Source organism: Sturnus vulgaris, chromosome 9 (genome assembly GCF_052056855.1).
Source record: "Sturnus vulgaris isolate bStuVul1 chromosome 9, bStuVul1.hap1, whole genome shotgun sequence".
NCBI classification, from domain to species: domain Eukaryota; kingdom Metazoa; phylum Chordata; class Aves; order Passeriformes; family Sturnidae; genus Sturnus; species Sturnus vulgaris.
This window is the reverse complement of record NC_142251.1, coordinates 16,048,828-16,066,226: the sequence shown is the minus strand read 5'-3', so window position 1 is coordinate 16,066,226 and position 17,399 is coordinate 16,048,828.

Below are 17,399 nucleotides of genomic sequence, written 5' to 3'. Positions count from 1 at the left end.
AAGAAATAGTTATGGTGACTGCTGTGTTCATTTTATTGATTTCTTTCCATTACTCTTAACTCCTGGCAGCAGCTTAGAGAATCCCTCCCTGTCCTGGATGGTTTCTTCTGTCAGACATTTGGAGGCAGTTGTTCCATTCACCCTTTCATCATTGCTTAGCTCATTTAATCTTTCCTCATAAGTCAGTCCCTCCTGTTACTTAATTGTGGTGCTGCTTTTCCCTGAACTCCCTCTCAGTTGCTCGTTTATTTTATGGTGACATGGTGGCCAGTAATCCTGCCATTGTTAACGTTTCCTGTTGTGGACTTCTGGGTTATTTTTATTCAGAGTTACTGCAGTACTTGGAGGACTGAGCTAAGCTTCCCCTGTGAAGAATAATTACAGGCAAGGTCACTGATACTGCAGTAGAAAACATGGTCCATGGATAAATATAGCTGCTGAGTTTGGGGATGGAGGCTTAGTGCAGTTCTGGTGGAAGAAGGCCCAAAAATACCCATTTCATAGTAAACACACAACTGGGGCTCCAAATACCTTTGCTCTAGTGGAAAAATTCTGCTGCCTGCAGAAATGTGTAACTTATTTGCGAATTCCTCCATTATTTTAAGACCACCTAGGCCGGTAAAATCTGAAGTAACTTTGGAGTATTTCTTTTACTAAAATGGTAGGCAACAGTATCTGGTTTCAACCATCTGTATAACTGCAAGTTTTTTGCATGCTTTGATTTCACTGTTGCCTCTTTTTCATATAGTCCAGAGGAAGATGGGACAGATCACATAAGAAATGTCCTTAATCCAAGCTTAGTACATTTGCCTTTTACTGTCGAGTGGCTTATTCTGTCATTCATAATTTACAGATTCTCCAAGAGTGGTTGCTGCAACTGCACGCTACCTTGCGATACTTACACTGTGACAGAACCAGGGGCAGGGTTTGATTTGCACCAGAGTTAAAAATACCACAGACCAGCCTCCAAACTCAGTTGAACATGGGGACAGGTTGCACTGCCAGTGTTTGCATTGCAGTTATCCTCTGTTCGTGGAGCCATGGGCTGATTCTCACATATGATCCAGGTTCAGGATGCCTAACCCTGAAGTCTTTTCTCAGCACCAACTGCCAGGCCACAGCCCCCGTCTTCTACTGATTCCTGCTCAGAATTCTGTTTTGTTTCTTTTTTCCCCCCCTTTCCAATCCCTTCATGATTTGAGGATGCACCCTGAAAAAACACAAAGCCATCCCATACACTCAAATCTGGGGTCCCAAGAGCTGCCCTGAGGCTGAGTGTGAGGGGATAGTGCTGCACAGACCCTTTATCCTCAGCTCCAGGAGACATCAGGGTAAGAAAACCGAGGTTTGAGTGCCACAGCTCTGTCTGTACTTGGAAGCACACCCATAATGAAAATGCTTTTCATCAGTCATCTCTCCAACAACTGTTGAAAACAGCATAATCTGCTAACACAGAAAAGCTAAATTGCTTTCAGACGAGGCACTGAAAAAGCGCCTCTGTGATTTGATTCAGCTCAAATCCAAAATGCATGATTTGACAGCTCTAGTACTTCTTAGCTGCTTGAAGTTTCTGTCAGAATTTATCTTCTCCCTAGTTTGTTTTCTCTGGTTTCACATTTTAACCCTTCTCCCTCCAGATAAGTGTTTTTGAAATATGATTTTTAAGTGCATCAGATGTTTAAGTAATAGCAGTGCACTGGGAATAAAGACTTCTAAAATAAATTGCATGGATGCTATGGGCTGAGTCTGGGAAGCTGAAGCAAAGCTTCAGAGTAGGATGAAGAATACAGCCATTTCTTAAGCCTGTATCATTTTCTAAGTACTAAAACTTGCTTTAATCAGAAGGAAAACACTGAAACGATGTTTAATCTCATGAGGTCTTTTGTTGTTCCTAAGTGAAGAAGAGCCACATTCGTCACTGGTCTGATTACAATTAAAGCAGTGCAACTACCTCAGGGAAGAATTTGGCCCAGGTAGATGTCTCTGGAGAAGCTATTGACAGCTGTCCCCACATATTGCTGAGAAAATACAGAGCTAAAGACATACCAAAAGAAATAGAACTAGCTCCCATTTTTCTGACCTTTGGCTGAACTGGAGCTCCTGGATGTGAAGGCTGCTTTACCTCTGTAACACTTCTGATCATCATTTAGTTTTCTCCAGTGGTCTGAAAACATCTTCCTAACTGAGGAGCTATGCAGCTTTGCCTGGTCTGGCTTTTGCAGCTCTGAGCTACTGAACCATGCACTTCATGGGATACAGCATCTTATCTAATTTTAGATGTGATGCAATGAGCTCACATGAGGCAGGAGGGATGAAGCCCAGCAGCTCGAGCTCAGAGAAAGCACTTTATAATTACTAACTGCTACTTTCAAAACAACAGAGGTGTTTATTACTACCAATGCACATTTATGGGTGTGATTGAATAAACAAACTGTAGCAAGGACAAGTACTTGTGGTGGAGGATATTAGGACAAGAATCAGGTAGCAGGCTTGCTGTCCTCAGGTGGCAGCTGAGGCTTCCCCAGTGCTGCCTCCCAGCCTTCCCCTCTAGTGCTCTGTACTGAAAAGTTGTACCTGTATCAGACATACATCCAGGCTTTCTTCTGCAAGGGAACCATCTCTTCCCCTCATCCAAGCACTCACAGAGAGATGGCTTAATTCAAGTGTTTGGTTTTCTCAACAGCTTTCTGCCTCTCACCGAATTAGTCTGCTCATAACCAAACTCATGCACAGAATCTCTACATTAGTACAAAGAAACTCTACTTTTAGGGGAGTCTCTACTTGCCAGAGCAGTGAGCTCTCCTGACCAGTATCCTGGCTCTGTGATGTACTGGACTGAGTCACTGGTTACATGACTGCTCCCCTGGCTGACATGCTGCAAAGAGATAACGGGCTGGCCATGGAGGTCCAACTTGCATCATGCTTTGGGCTTGGATGTTTTGAAGAGGATTCAAGACTTTCACTGTCATTAAATCAGCTTAGAATGTCTATGCCTAGTTCCCCGTCTCCAAAATTCCACCATGGAATTACCCACCTTTTTGTCCACTGTCTTTAAACAGTTAATTGTGGATCTTTTACTGGTGGCAAACCTGTGTCAATAAATCATATTCTAAAAAGCACAAACAGCACATTCTTAACGAATATCTTTTACACATCTAAACGATAAAGTAAATGTTTGAGAAAGAAGTCTCTACATTTTTTTCCATGGTATTTTAAAACAGTCATCTCAAAATAAACAAGAAGAAATGTTTGTTAATCATCTGGAATTTTTAATTTCCTATTTTGCATGGGAACCTGAGTAATCAGACATATGGTATGCTTGTTAGCTGGGAAAGGGTAAGGATTAGAATAGATTCTCAAAATTAGAAAGCACTAAAATACAGCAGCACTCTTGGCTGCCTAAACTTAAGCAATTTTTTTGTGTTAATTGCTGGAACAGAACAACACGGAAAAAACACCACACATCTAAATGATTCCCTGAAATTCTTCTTGATTAGCAGGAGAGGAAATCTCAGGGCACTGGGGATGAGCTAGTCCATAACTTACCTGCACAGAGGGTTAGCTGATACAAACGTAGCTAATAAGGAACAAAATGTGTTGGTGGCTTCTGTATAAGCTCAGGAGCTTTAAGACTTGTGAGATTCCTAAGGCAGTAGAGGCTGGTCAGATCAAACTAATAGTATTTTTGGATTTCTAGTGCTAAGCATCACTGAGCCAGTCAGCAGTGAAAGCGTGTGCTGGTGTAAGTGTTCGTGCTGGGTGTGCCGGCACAGTCCGTGGGGCAGGTGTGGTGGAATGAACAGCTCATCAGTCTTGTTCTGCACCGCTGTCATCCTTCCAATCGGGAGGGAATGGATGGCAGCAGACAGCTCCTAGCATTTCCTGCGTCATGAGACAAGGCCCACACGGGGGATGGACGGGTTCGTGTCCTGCTGCTTATCCAGGACACGGATCCAGGCCAGCTCCACTTCAGCCAGCAGAAGCCGGCGTGGATCCTGCACTGGGCTTCCTGCAGATTCGTCAGCCACTTAACGTGGAATGCATCTGACCCCACTGCAATCATGTCTGCTGTGTTCAGACTTGCCTCCCTTTCAGTGCTCACAGGTAAAAGGAGTTTTTTCCACTGTTGTTTTTCAGTCATGTATTTACTCCTTGCAGTTCACTAGGAATCAATTTGAATCCAACTATTGGAAAAACATCCCACCAAAAAAAGCCTTCGGGATAGTTTACAATTTCAGCTCCGGCTACTTCCCTCTACTTCAGTGGGAAAAGACTATGTATTTCATTGCAGTGTTTGGGAAGACTGTTTGGAATAAGCTTTTGTGATGAGGGGGCATATAATAGCAGTCTGTGGCCTGCACTAATTGTCAGTCCAATGTCATGCCTATTCAGGCCTCATACACACAGCACGCACCTGATATTTTCATTTTTACTCTCACCTTTCCTCGGTTGTCACTGGTTTGGTCTCCTCTGGGACTACACCAAATTCACATTTAAAAGTTTCTATAATGATTTCTAGAAGTGCTTTTTTATCCTCCACGTTCTGGCTGTGAACCATTTACACAGGTAAAATATGATAGTCTGAGGGCTCCAGTCTTCCCTTCTCACAGCTGGAGGTGTTTCTGGTGGATGTGATTTGCAGACTTGTCCAAGCACTCCAGGCTGCATTGCCAAAACTTTCTATCAATATGAACAACTATCACACTATTCAGAATTAAGGCTGCATGTATTTCCATATACATACATAAAACAAGCCCTCACACAGCTGAGATAAGAGATAGGGTTATTTACTATAGCACAGATATAAGGGTAGGAAACATCCATGCAAGCTGCTTTGGTCTAGCTGTTGGATGAAATGGATGTGATACATTGACTCTCTGTTCAGCAAGAGGCTGATTATATACCTACACTTGAGACATTTAAGACTCAATGCTTCAAACAACTTCCCCTATAGATTGGTTAATAATAATTTAAGAGACAGAACTGTGCATTTTTCTTTGCCTGCCTTCATCTTCTATTTTGTGGTTTTGAACACTGTATGTGACAAACCTTCCAGGAATCTCAAACACAAATTGAAATTCCACTGAATCACTTAAAGCAGCTGAAAAACACCATCAGAGAGGCCACACAACTGCATGGAATGTGATGAATTTCCAGGAATAGGATTGTTTCCTGGAGATTACTGTGTAAAATACAAGTATAAAGAAGAAACAAAGGTAATGCTGACAGTGTCTACACCACTAGGCTATTTTAGTTTGTGAAAAGAAGAATGGAGAAAATAGACATGCTGTAAGACCTTTGCTAGGCTAACAGGAAGCTTAGATGTCAAGAGCAGACTGTGAAACAAAACAGTACCAAATTATCTCAGCATAAAATATAAATTCTCCATGATTTTATCTTGCAAAATCAGATCCACTTTTAGCTTGAATAGAGTCCTAACAGAGAGGTCACAAGCTCTATGTCCATGCTTCCATCCAGCAATAATAAAAGAATGACTAGGTAAAAGGCAATAATTATATAGAAAGAGGTGAAGTCTGCAGTTCTGGGGAGAAAGGAGAGCAGTGTATTTGGGGCACACAAGCAACAGGAAATCTGACCATTCATTTTCATCAAGAAATCATTTCTGCTGACTAGGACCTACTCCGAAGCAGAGGTTATGCAGAGAACTTTCAGAAGAAAAGCATGTGCAAAAATTTGGCCTCTATATATAACAAAAGCAATCCTTCTAGGGGAGCTTTTTGCTCTTTTCCTCCAGAGACACTCTGCTCCAACATGCTGGAGGAAGCTTGATTTAAAAAGAAGTGGACTTTTACAAGTACAAAATCCGGTATGGTTTCCACCCTGGAAGTGTTTGCTTCTCAGCTTTATCAAGCAGATCTCAGGTCCTGACACTGCTTATAAGTGAGTAAAGTCTAAAGCTTCTACTTAGACATCAGGTGTCAAACTCAGGTGACATTGGAGTTACTGTTCAGTGTGTTCTTCCTGTTTCAAATTGTACTTGAATGTACAAAGATGCTTAGATGGAACACAAAAACAAGGTATAGCACTTCATGAAAGAGGTTTTCAAATGCTCTTATATTTCTGTTACTTATTTACTTTTTGGTGCAGCAACAAGACAGATGCAGGAGTAAAAAAAAAAAAACAACCACTTATGTGTACCCAAGGATAAGCAACTAGCCACAGGCAGCTTATCAAAATGTAAAGAACAAGGATATGATACTGGAGTTACTTTTCATATTCACATATGCAAAGAACAGCCTGTATCCATACAGCTCAACTCCCTCACTGCCATCAACAGAGCTACACCCAAACTGCCAGCAGGACACAGTCCCCGGCCTCTGTGACCCAGGGTGTGACAGTGAAGGATGCAGAGCAGCCCAGAGCTGTGCCATGGATGCACCACAACGTGCAGGATGAATGGGGAGTGTGCGACTGCCTGGGCCCATGCCCAGTGCTGCTTCAGCTTACCCGTGCAGACATTTCTGCAGAGCTGCAGAAATATCTGCAGGGAGGGAAGGAGGGAGGAGAGGGCAGCAGAGCCACCTCCCTCAGCAGAGCCATCAGCTTGTGCCAGCTCATGCTATTCATGGAATTTCAGCTCAGCCCTGACAACAGCACTGTATTATGCCAGATAGATAGAGCTCCTCCAGGCTTACACTGGGAAAACATGCAGCAGTGCCAGTCTACCAGAAGTGATACACCAGCTTTCAGCAGAGAATAGGAAGCGATTATTTTTTGCCCTTCACCTGTATTTTGCCATTACCTTCACAGCGTCTCAGTGGTGTGGCCTTTAGTTCATGCATCACAGTGCAACTCCCCCACACCAGGCACCACTTTGCAGAGGTACAGAGCTTCCTGAGGAGCTGGGAGAGCTGCCTGGCACAGCCCACAGGCCTTTGCTTATAGCCCAGAAACAGTCAAGCTGCATTAGCTGAAAAGGAAGACAGCAATGCAGGCAGCCCAGCCAGAATGAAGAGCAATCTGCATTCCCTCTTCTAGCATGTTTCTTAACAAGTGAGGAGACAACTCTTAAAAAAAAAAAAAAGTTGTCAATTACTGTTTAAGTTCCTTTTTCTTCCAGTCTAACAAATAAAACTACACTACTGGCTCACATCCTATGAATTTGACAAGAACATTAAGTCATTATGAAAAACCAGAAAGACAGGAAAAGATGAACAACTTCCCAGCAAAAGCAACAGCAACAATGAAAACCCTGATTAGTTAAAGCCTTGATAATTACATCCAGGATCACCCAGGAATCTTGTTTTGTGCCTTTGGATAGTCCATCTTCCTTTTCTCTCTCCCATCTTCAATGTTTATGTTAGACTTAAAATAGATAAACTTAAAAGCTGAAATGAGATTTGGTATCTATAGATGCACACTTGAAACTCTGATCCATCCTCTTACTAAAATTATTGGTTTCTTCACCTCTTTCAAAGTTCATTAAATGTTGAATGGATGAATTGACCCAGAGGTTACTGCATTTGTAGTAACAAATACAGTTTCTGCAGATTTCTTAGGAGGAAGACTATGTACATCATATTCCCAGAGGTAATTAGGTAAAGCATAAACATTAATGATGCAACCTCTGCCATTCTTCTAGTAAATATTTAATGTTGACTTCAAACAAATATACCAAAAGAAGTCTCAGATATACAGAAGTTCCTTCAAGTTGCATGAAGAGACAGAAGTGGCTACCTAGGGGAGGAAGATAGTATTTCCAAAGTGTTCCAGTGAAGAAAAAGCCTCAAGGATTAAGTTAAAACAACAGAAAATCTGTAAAAGGGAGGTCACTTTTAAATAACTCAAGTATGAGAAAATCTTCAGGGACACTGATCTGTAGACCAGGCTTCATTCCTTCAGCTGTTTATGAAATGACGCAGTATTAGACTTTTCCTCCTGGGTTTCAGTTTTCTCAACTTCCATCCAGTTTTTAAATAGTTTGTCAGACTTCAGACTGATTGCATGCATCTCCAAGTTAGAAACAGTAAAAATGATCTTCAGGTAGGAATGTAAAGACAATACCTGTGTGTCTTGAAAACCCTGGGGATCCCCAAGAGCCCTGACACTGCTCAAGTGTGTGTTGTACTGACAGGAGCCCCTGGCTACAGGCATTAGCTGGAACACCTACAACTCTGACACACAGCTATGGCTCCAGACAAGCTCTATTGCTCTCTCCTCTTGGCTTTACCTCTGATCCCCAAGGCACTCACCAAAAGCTGCCTCAGGTACAGAAAGGCAAAGGCCTTCAGATTTATTATTTTTTTGCTCCTGGTACCTTTAAAAAGCTCACACTGAGAAATGACTAACTCCTGTCTTCCTAACCCTGGGGAGTGGCAGGATCAGGAATATGCCATCATGAGTATTTGGAGTATGTTCTCCTACAAGCAAGCAACCATCCCATAATGATGTGGTAGTTGCTGCTCCAGCTGGAGAAGGTTATGTTGACCTCTAGTGACTAATCTGGGATACCTGGTAGCATGAAGAAAGTGAAACGTTTCTGGCAGCAGCTAGCCAACAATTTCACTGAAGCTGGCACATGAGAACAGTCACCCACTTCATGGAAGTGAGCAGTTACACATCCCTTCCATGGAACAGGAACACCCAGCTGAAACAAAGACCCACAAAGGCTGCCTTATAGCCTCAAATATGCATGCAGAGAGGTTTAACTAGAGGACAACTGCACAGTGGTTGCAAACTCAAAAGAGAAAATGCACCCAGAGTGAAAGGACTGAACAAAGCAGTCCATGGACACCGACATCATGGTATAATCCAGCAGAAAATCAGAGGGTGAGGAGTCAGTTAAGAAAGCACCTTAGCTGGCAGCAATGTATTAAATAGATTTCTCAAAACACAGAAGTGAAGCAAAAAGTGACAATTGGGATTCATTGCAAATAAGCAAAACAGCTGAGGAGCACCCCAACTAATCCACTGTCTATTTGTTTGCTGACATAACCCAATAGACACAACATTTTGCCAGATTGTAATGAAAAATATTATTAGACACTTAAAAATTTTTCACCAGCAAGCTATGCATTTGATTTTTAAATCTCATTCATTCTACATAATGAAACCACTTCTTCAATTACATTTGAACATCATGTAGCTTATGTTATGTTGCACATTCATAGAATAAAACCAGAAGACAATACATGATGCCTTAGAAAGTTACTCAAACTTATCTAGAGATTCAAAATAGCAAGTGTTTTATTTTCCCACTTATTCAAAAAAAAAGAAGAAAAAACACTTTCCAGCAGAGCCACTCAAGATACCTGAAGAAAATAAGATATTCAGAAAAGGTTAAACAAGAAAAATTATTTGAGGACTGGGAAGGAGAGTACATTTCAACCTTGTGACACAGCCTAAGCAATGCAGTGACTTTAGTGCCCCATGCAGACAGATACCAGCAAAAGGGAAATTAGGCGAGCAGAGCATGCTTCCAGGGAACTATTCTGACATGATTAGAAGTGGGAAGAAGATGAACAGAATTTATATTCCCTCCAGAATCAAGCTGTTTCTTAATGGAAAGGGACTTCTCATTTCCCAAGATGCTTTCTATTTAATATAATTTTTGTACTAGTAACATCCATCTTAATAACCTAGCTTATTTCTCAGCTTGGAGTGATTAGCATCAAAACCCTGACAGCAAAAACTAAACTGAAAATGCACATTCTGCATTCAAATCCATACATTAAAAGAAGGAATTCCTCAGTGTTTTGCTATTTGGGTAATGCATTTGCTTTGCACACAGTGAGGATGAACTGGTATTGTTTGCCCCTACATAAGCTTTCCATTCCTGGTTTCTAGTGTATTGCTCCATGCTGCAGAGACTGGAACTCAAGGGTGTGTTTACAGTCAAACTTCAAGGCTTAACTTCGAATTTGTATTTAATTCATTTAAATGTTTTTCTCAAACGGTGTTTGCCAAGCAGATGCCGGTACCTGAAGCCCAGGCTGCCAGCCAGGCAATAGCGCCGTCAGGGGGAGAAGGAAGGTACAATTGCCTGAGGCGGTGGAAAGCACAAGAATGCAGTAAAATGCCTTATGCAAGTTGTTGGAGCATTTCAAAGCTGAAAGAAATTGGCATCTCAACAGGAGATGAAAAAAATTAAAATAAAAGAGAAAAACAAAACACTGCAGAACTTTACGAATGCTCACTTTAGTTTCCTGGGCAATACTCAATCATTTCTAAACACTTAACTAGCAGCTTCAGTTTTGAATCTTTAATTATCATACACACATATCTTTTACATTTGTATAACTGTTTGTAAATTACTGCAGTCCTTTTGTTAGTGTTCCTAAGCATATATTTTCTCTCTCTCAACTGCAGATGTTCTCAGGATACATTATCATTTTGGGAGGGAAAGACAAAAACATGATTTGACAAATATGCCAGGTCCCCAGTTGCTCAGGATGAATTTTCCCTGCTTCGCCAGCAATCTGATTCAGTATCAGAATATTCAGCTTACACTAAAAAGCTCTCTGTTTTTCCAGTATATCACTTTGGCTGAGAAAAAGTTCAGGTAAATGCTACTTGCTCCCCACTGACCTATGGACTTAAATAACTGCCAGGGAGCCATTGACTTAACTCTATGAAGATGGCAAAAGTACAGCTGTTAGCTAAACAGCTGCTAAGGCTGCGAGAAGAAATGCTGTTAAGGGGAGACTCAGACCTACAACCAAAGCTTTTCCTTACAAATAGTATTTTTCCAGTACCCTTTGCCAGCTCAATTCTTTCAACATTTAGCAGGGACAGCCTCTAGAATTACTGAGTTTGCCTCCCAGTCTGTATGTTTCTTACTTCATGTTTTACAGTTGGATATGACCACTATGTAGGTCACTATGTATGGCCACTATTTCTATCTACAGATGATGAAAAGTAGCACAGTCACTGAAATAATCAGCCCTACTGTGCCTTTCCCAGCTCCTTCTCTCATGCCAGCACAAGCCTGAATTCTCTTACATACCAGGTCGTAATTTTGTCATCAGCTGGACCCTAAGGGAGAGACAGCAACCACAGTGATTTAGTATCTCCCTGACCTCAATACAGAAGCCAAAGGAATGTTTACCTAGACACACAGGAGGCAATTTTCTCTGTCATCTAGAAGCTTTAGGGGACCCCTTTGCTCTATGGAATTATTATTATTATGATTAAAACTCACTTTGGGCTGCTAATGAGAAAAGGCAGTTGAAATCAAATGGCACACAGTTAAAGACAAACTTCTGAAAAATGCAAGAGAAATTTTGCTACTTAATGGAACTTAAAGCCTTATTAACCATAGCAGACTTCTGCAGCAAAGCTTTGTTATTTTCTGTTAAAAATCCCAAATCAGCCCAAAACAGAACAAACCAGCAGCCTTTTTCAGGGGAAAAAACATCCCAAACCTCAGCTTGTACTGTGCTCTGCTTCCATTTTGAGTCTGCAGTGTCCTGGAGCAATATTCCAAGGGAGCAAATGACTAAGATCTGAACTGATTAGGCCTGAAGTCTTAAAAGACAAGTTGTCGTGCACTATTTGCTACTTCACTGCTGACTCAAGAACATTCAGCTCGTGTGCATATTCCACTTCCCCATCTGCTCACTGCTTCAGCTTCTCTCTGACAGTTGTGCATTTCCAGTACAAACATCTTTGATATATTAAGAACTAAGTGCAGGGCAGCGTAAAACATGCACCACTTTTCATCAAGGTATCAGAAGCACTACTCTATCGACTATTAATCTTTATTTGTGAGCTTAACTTATTAAAAGTCTCCATTTTAACATAATAAATAATGTAACTATGTATGGTAGCCTACTGCAACCTGAAACGTTATGTAGAATTTCAGTCTCCTCTGCTGTGGAATAGGAGGCTCTGTTTATATCACAGTGGATCTGTGTAAATCTATGGCAATGAAAATCAACCTGTCTTTGTAAGGTGCTAGCATTATTAAATCCAGAAAAACAGGCAGCTGTAGCTGAAAGCAAGACTCAGTAAATTTAGTAATACTAATACCTAAGTTTATCAGTTTTCTCTGAAGCAATGCAGGAAAGAATGTTATCAGTTCAGACTGTTTAGTGGATTTATTTCTCAAGCCAGCAAAACCGCACACACTTGGCATAAGAACAGATTTAAATCAAATAAGAGTCATATGTACTTGCCTTTGATATTGTTGCTTGTTTCTAGCTATTTTTTATACCGGAAAACTTACCTATTTCCTTTTCATGCATATGTTGCAATTTACAACCACAGAACAGAAAGAAAACAAAGCTTTGTTTTACAAGATCCTTTTACCAAGACATTTTGAAGAATAAGTTGAGTAACTTGAAAGAGTTATTTGGAATGGCATGAATACCCTGAACTTCCACTGGCTTTGGGTGGGAGTCAAATACACTCACTAAGCAGTTACTCAAAAACTCAGCACCTTACAGAATCAATGCCCTGCACAGCTCTCAAGTTACTTCAACAGTTTTCTTTAATGAGACAGACTGCTTTGAAGGAAAAACTAGCAGTACCTCTCATCAGCCAGATTAAGGAACTGATTCAGCAGTGAAAATGACTTGCTCTACAACAGATGGACTAGCCCCTGCTCTAGCTTTTCTCCCCTCTTCAATTTTCCACTCCCAATACACTACACTCTGTTGCTTTGACACAGCCACCTTGTCCACCTCATAAAAAGCAATGCCAGCTTCGGGTTGCCTTACGCACACTGGAATACAATTCAGTAACTGCTGCTGGAGAACCAGAATCATCTCTAAGTAGCAGAAAACTTTCTACAGAGCACAGAAGTTCTATGACTGCTCCATAATAGAGCACTAATCTAGATAGAACACATGCAACCCGAGGAAAACAGTGTTAGGGATTAATAAGCCCACATATTCACAAATAATCATGGGTTACACACCATGGAAGTGTGATTATTTTCCCTTCTGTTCCTAAATGTTCAGGCAACCATTGCAGCCACAGCAACTGAGCATATCTGTTATCTGAAACACTTCAAGACATGCTATTTACAAACTCTTGAAGAGTTTTTTAAATCTATCCTTACACTTTCCACTTCTTAATATTTTACTTTAGATAAACATATTTAGTATATTTGTGTGTCCTAAGTGTGTTTAATACCAGATCAGCATTCAATATCTATGTATGTGCATATATGTAGTACTAGATATATGTATTATAATCCATGTAAAAAAGTCATGCCCATTTGGTTGTAGGAATGTACTATAACTAAAAAAAAACAAACAATACCAAAGAGGCAGCCAAGGATAATTACTCTGCAATCAAATATAACTTGCACCTAAGCAGTTATCATAAGGGGAGGTACTGATCTTTGTCCTGTTCTACTGGCTTTTGGTACTTGCCAGAGTGTACCAGACTCATTCGGTTTGTTAAATCAACAGAAAACTAGTACACTAAAGCATTTTGCCAGGCTTTTGCATAGAATCAGCTCAGCATAAGGTCCAGCAAAAGCCAAAACAATGGTAAGACCAGAGGGCCAAAGCACAGAGGTCAGAGGGACCTCCCCAATGATGATGAATACATTCAGCTATAATGAACATCTTTAGTAACAAACCTCACCCGTCTCATTACAATTTTATGCATTTTTGCTACTGAGCAAGGCCAATTTCAAATGATCAATCAATTCTCTATTTACTTGCAGGTTAGCTATGTTTGCAATGAAGAGTAATGAGCTACATTCCTTCTTCCCCTTGCCATCCATATACTAGAAGCCTGAACCCTGGCTTGAGAGATTTTAAGGTTGCATTTCAAGAGAGATTGCGCTAACTGGCTTTTCTACATACTTCCTGTTACAGTTTTCATCCTTCCACACTTTTCAAATACTCGCTTTACAACATATTTGGCAAGAGTATTGTTTCTGCAATAGACAGACATGCAAGTATGAGGGAAGGGAAAAGAAAATAAATCACTTTTATTTGGTGTATTATAAGTAACACTTATAAACAGTAGCAGTAAATATAGAAATAGCATTTTTGTAAGAGGAAGAAAGCAATAGCAAGTAATAAATGTACCTGTTTAACAGCAGGCCCACAGGCACTACAGACTGATACCTCCCTGTGTTAAGCACCACACTGCCAGAACTGCCTACAAGCAAGTTATACTTCCCAAGAGCCTTGCTGGGCTAAGTAGTAATAACAATCCCTCAGATCTCCCCCATTACTTGGGGCAATTATTCCTCTCCCCTCTCTCTGCAGGTCAATTCATTTGCATCCTCTCTTCTCCACGTCTCCAAGTGTTCAATGTGTATGACTTGCGTATTCATAGAACCCAAAAGTCTTTTAGCTGGCTCCTGCAAAGCAGAGTGCACATTTGTACAAAATAACGACAGATTATAGGTTATTAGAAGTTAAACAAAGAGGGAATAGATATTCACATAACTGGAGTAACATAAAGAAGCAACAAGGCAAAGATGGAATGGTTCCCTTAATGGCCACACTGGACTGAGACAATGCCTGAAGCCTGTTGATGCCAGTCCAGCCCCAGAGTGGGTTGCTACTGCCCCCTTGCATCACCTACATGTCCTAGCAATGAAGCAGTGGGAGAAACTCTTCATGCAATGCCGGGATGGAGACTTCTCCAGACACAGGAATTCCTGAAACATTGCTGTATCCTGCAAGCATACAGGACCACAGTATCACTGCTCACTTCTTCCTATCAACTACTATTCTCCCTCCCTTGCCACAGCCTACATTACCCGCTATCATGCTGGAGCTACACTGCAGTCTCTGCAATCCCTCTGGGAAATGCACTACTATGCTTGCACATGTGAGGGGCCTGCCCACCCAACAAGGCCAAATTAAGTGAGAGCTTGATTAATTCTTGATCTCCAGAAATAGTCAGAGTTCTGCAAAATCCTTCCTAGAAATAATCTACAGGATGATGTCAACTGTTTTCCCCTTTCAGAACTTGCAGCCATATTATTTGCTCCCACATTGCTTTCAATAATCCTGGCATTTATTGGGGTAGAAAGGGATCTTATCAGAAATAGTTACAGAATGAATTTCAGATTACATTCTTGAAGATGAAAAAGCCACATAACCAAGGAAGTATGTTAATGTGATGAAAATCTACTGACTAAAAAAAATTAAACTATTAGAGTGACAATAAGTTGCCATGAAAACAAAATACACAAATCTGTAGGAGCATGAAAAAACAGTTTTAAAAATCATCATCTGCTTTATTTTACTAACACTAACACTACCTCCTCAAAACAGGTAAGCTGCATCATTTTTTATTAGTTATTTCATTTCATGTTCAAGAAGAAAGGGCTGAAGTTCTGTACAACTTACTAGGAAGGTTCTTATTTTGAAAAATAAAAAGCTAGCACTTAAATATGTAACACTACTTGAATGTCTGAGCATGTCTGAGCTTTTTCCCTTATTTTAAGAACTTGGAGTCAAACCCAGGCCTGCAGAAAAAGCCATCAGGTGCCATCTTGTATTTCAAGAGAAATGAGATGTTTGAGCTAACATCCCATGCAATACTTGAAATACATTCATGATTTACCATGGGCAGCATTATTTATGGCAGTTTAGCCACATGACAGCTGTACATGCCAAGCTGGGGAGAGAATCATTGCCAACCTGCTTCTCCCAGTACAATTCCAGTCTGCATTTGATACTTACCCAGCTCACAAAAATTAAAGTGGAGACTTGGAAAGTGTTCTGTGGCGACAATTAAGAAGGAAGCTTTGTTTTAAATCAACACAAGAACTTCTCTCCTAATCCAGAATATGAAAACTGTTTTGACACGGACCAGCGTCCACTTCTCACTGCTGTTCATTCTCTTCACACTTTCCTGTAGAAGACAAACTTGCTACCACACAGATAGGGACAGTTGGAAGTAAACTTCTGAGCTGTGCATTAAATGCAACATCTCTTACAAAAAATAAAGAACAGTTCATAGAATTTGTAATGCAAACAAAAATTTAATCTTTAAACAAAATATTCATGATACGGAAGGTCATAATACAAAGTTCTTAAACACAATACAACACAAACAAGTTGACAAGCCTTTTTTGATTGGAAAGGATTATTTATACAAAGACTAGATGCCAACAATATTATTGTACAAAGTTTGACAGTGGATTCATAAATTGATTCCCTGAAAATTCCCTCGTTTTGAAGAAATAGTGAATATTAAGGTAATGGCTGAAGTGAATTCAAGGAATTAAGTTACATTTATTTCCATCCTCAATTCTAAGCACTTGGATTAGGCTTCATGGTACAAAAGGGATAGTAAAGGCACACTGTGGTTTGAAAACAAGGCTAGATATCACAGCCTTTACATTTTCCAGCTTTTGTCTGGCTGTTTTTTAAACACCAAAACATGCAGCTAAAATAATCCAACCCTCTTAATGGGGTGCAGAGTGAACAAATTAAAGTCTGCAAAAAATGTAACCCATTTAGCCTATAAAACAATATTACTATTAATTATGAATTTGAGTGATTCCTCAAATCCTCTACCATTTTAGAAATTAAGTACCTTTCTCCACATTATTTCTGTTACTTCACTCCTGACAAAACTAGTGTAAAATGCACATTTAAGATAATTTTTAAGTTTGGTTGATTACGGAAAAAGACTGATGCATTCCTAAAAAGTTGAAGCTATTGGCCAAGTCAATTACTTGCTGATTTAACTTTTTCAACACGGCTTCCTAATTTAGAAAAAAAGCTTTAAACAAAATGCTCATTTAATCTGATATAAATTATTAGATTGCAAGTCTTAAGTGTCAAATTCTGGCATAAAGGATTCTTTAATGTTAAGTTATGAAGTCCAGACTGGCCTATTGCAATTATTAACACAAGTCTTGTCACAGGGGTGTAAATCAATGCATTGTGGTTTAATCACATGTATCACAGCTAGCTCTGGTGATGAACTATGTCAATTCCTATGGGACTGTTATACAACTCAAAATTAGTTAACAGACTTTGGAGGAGTTACATATGGACATTATGAAACACTGTTCCAGCAGCACTGGTCTGCACATAAACACAACTAACCAGTTTAAACTAAATATTTCTAGAACTATATAGAAAGCAATAGTTTTACCACATTTTGGTTCCCTGAGAAAAAAAGTGCTCCAACTACAAAGGTCTTTGGAATGCCATCAGTACAGTGGATAAACATGTTCCTCTTGCACTGCTTCTGTAAAGACATCTACTTTCATGTTGATCACACTTGTTTGGACATTTTCATTCAAAATAAACTTTACACTGCACAAAACTGGCAGTGGAATGGGAGCAACAGATAACTAAAAGTAGTCTAGTACTAAAACTAATTTTATCTGTGATGATTTGTTATTACAAACTGGAATGCAGTTTGTTAACACACTTCTTGAACACAAAGGGCACAGTTTACTTCATCTGCTTAACCCATAACTGAGATTGGCTTTTGAAAAC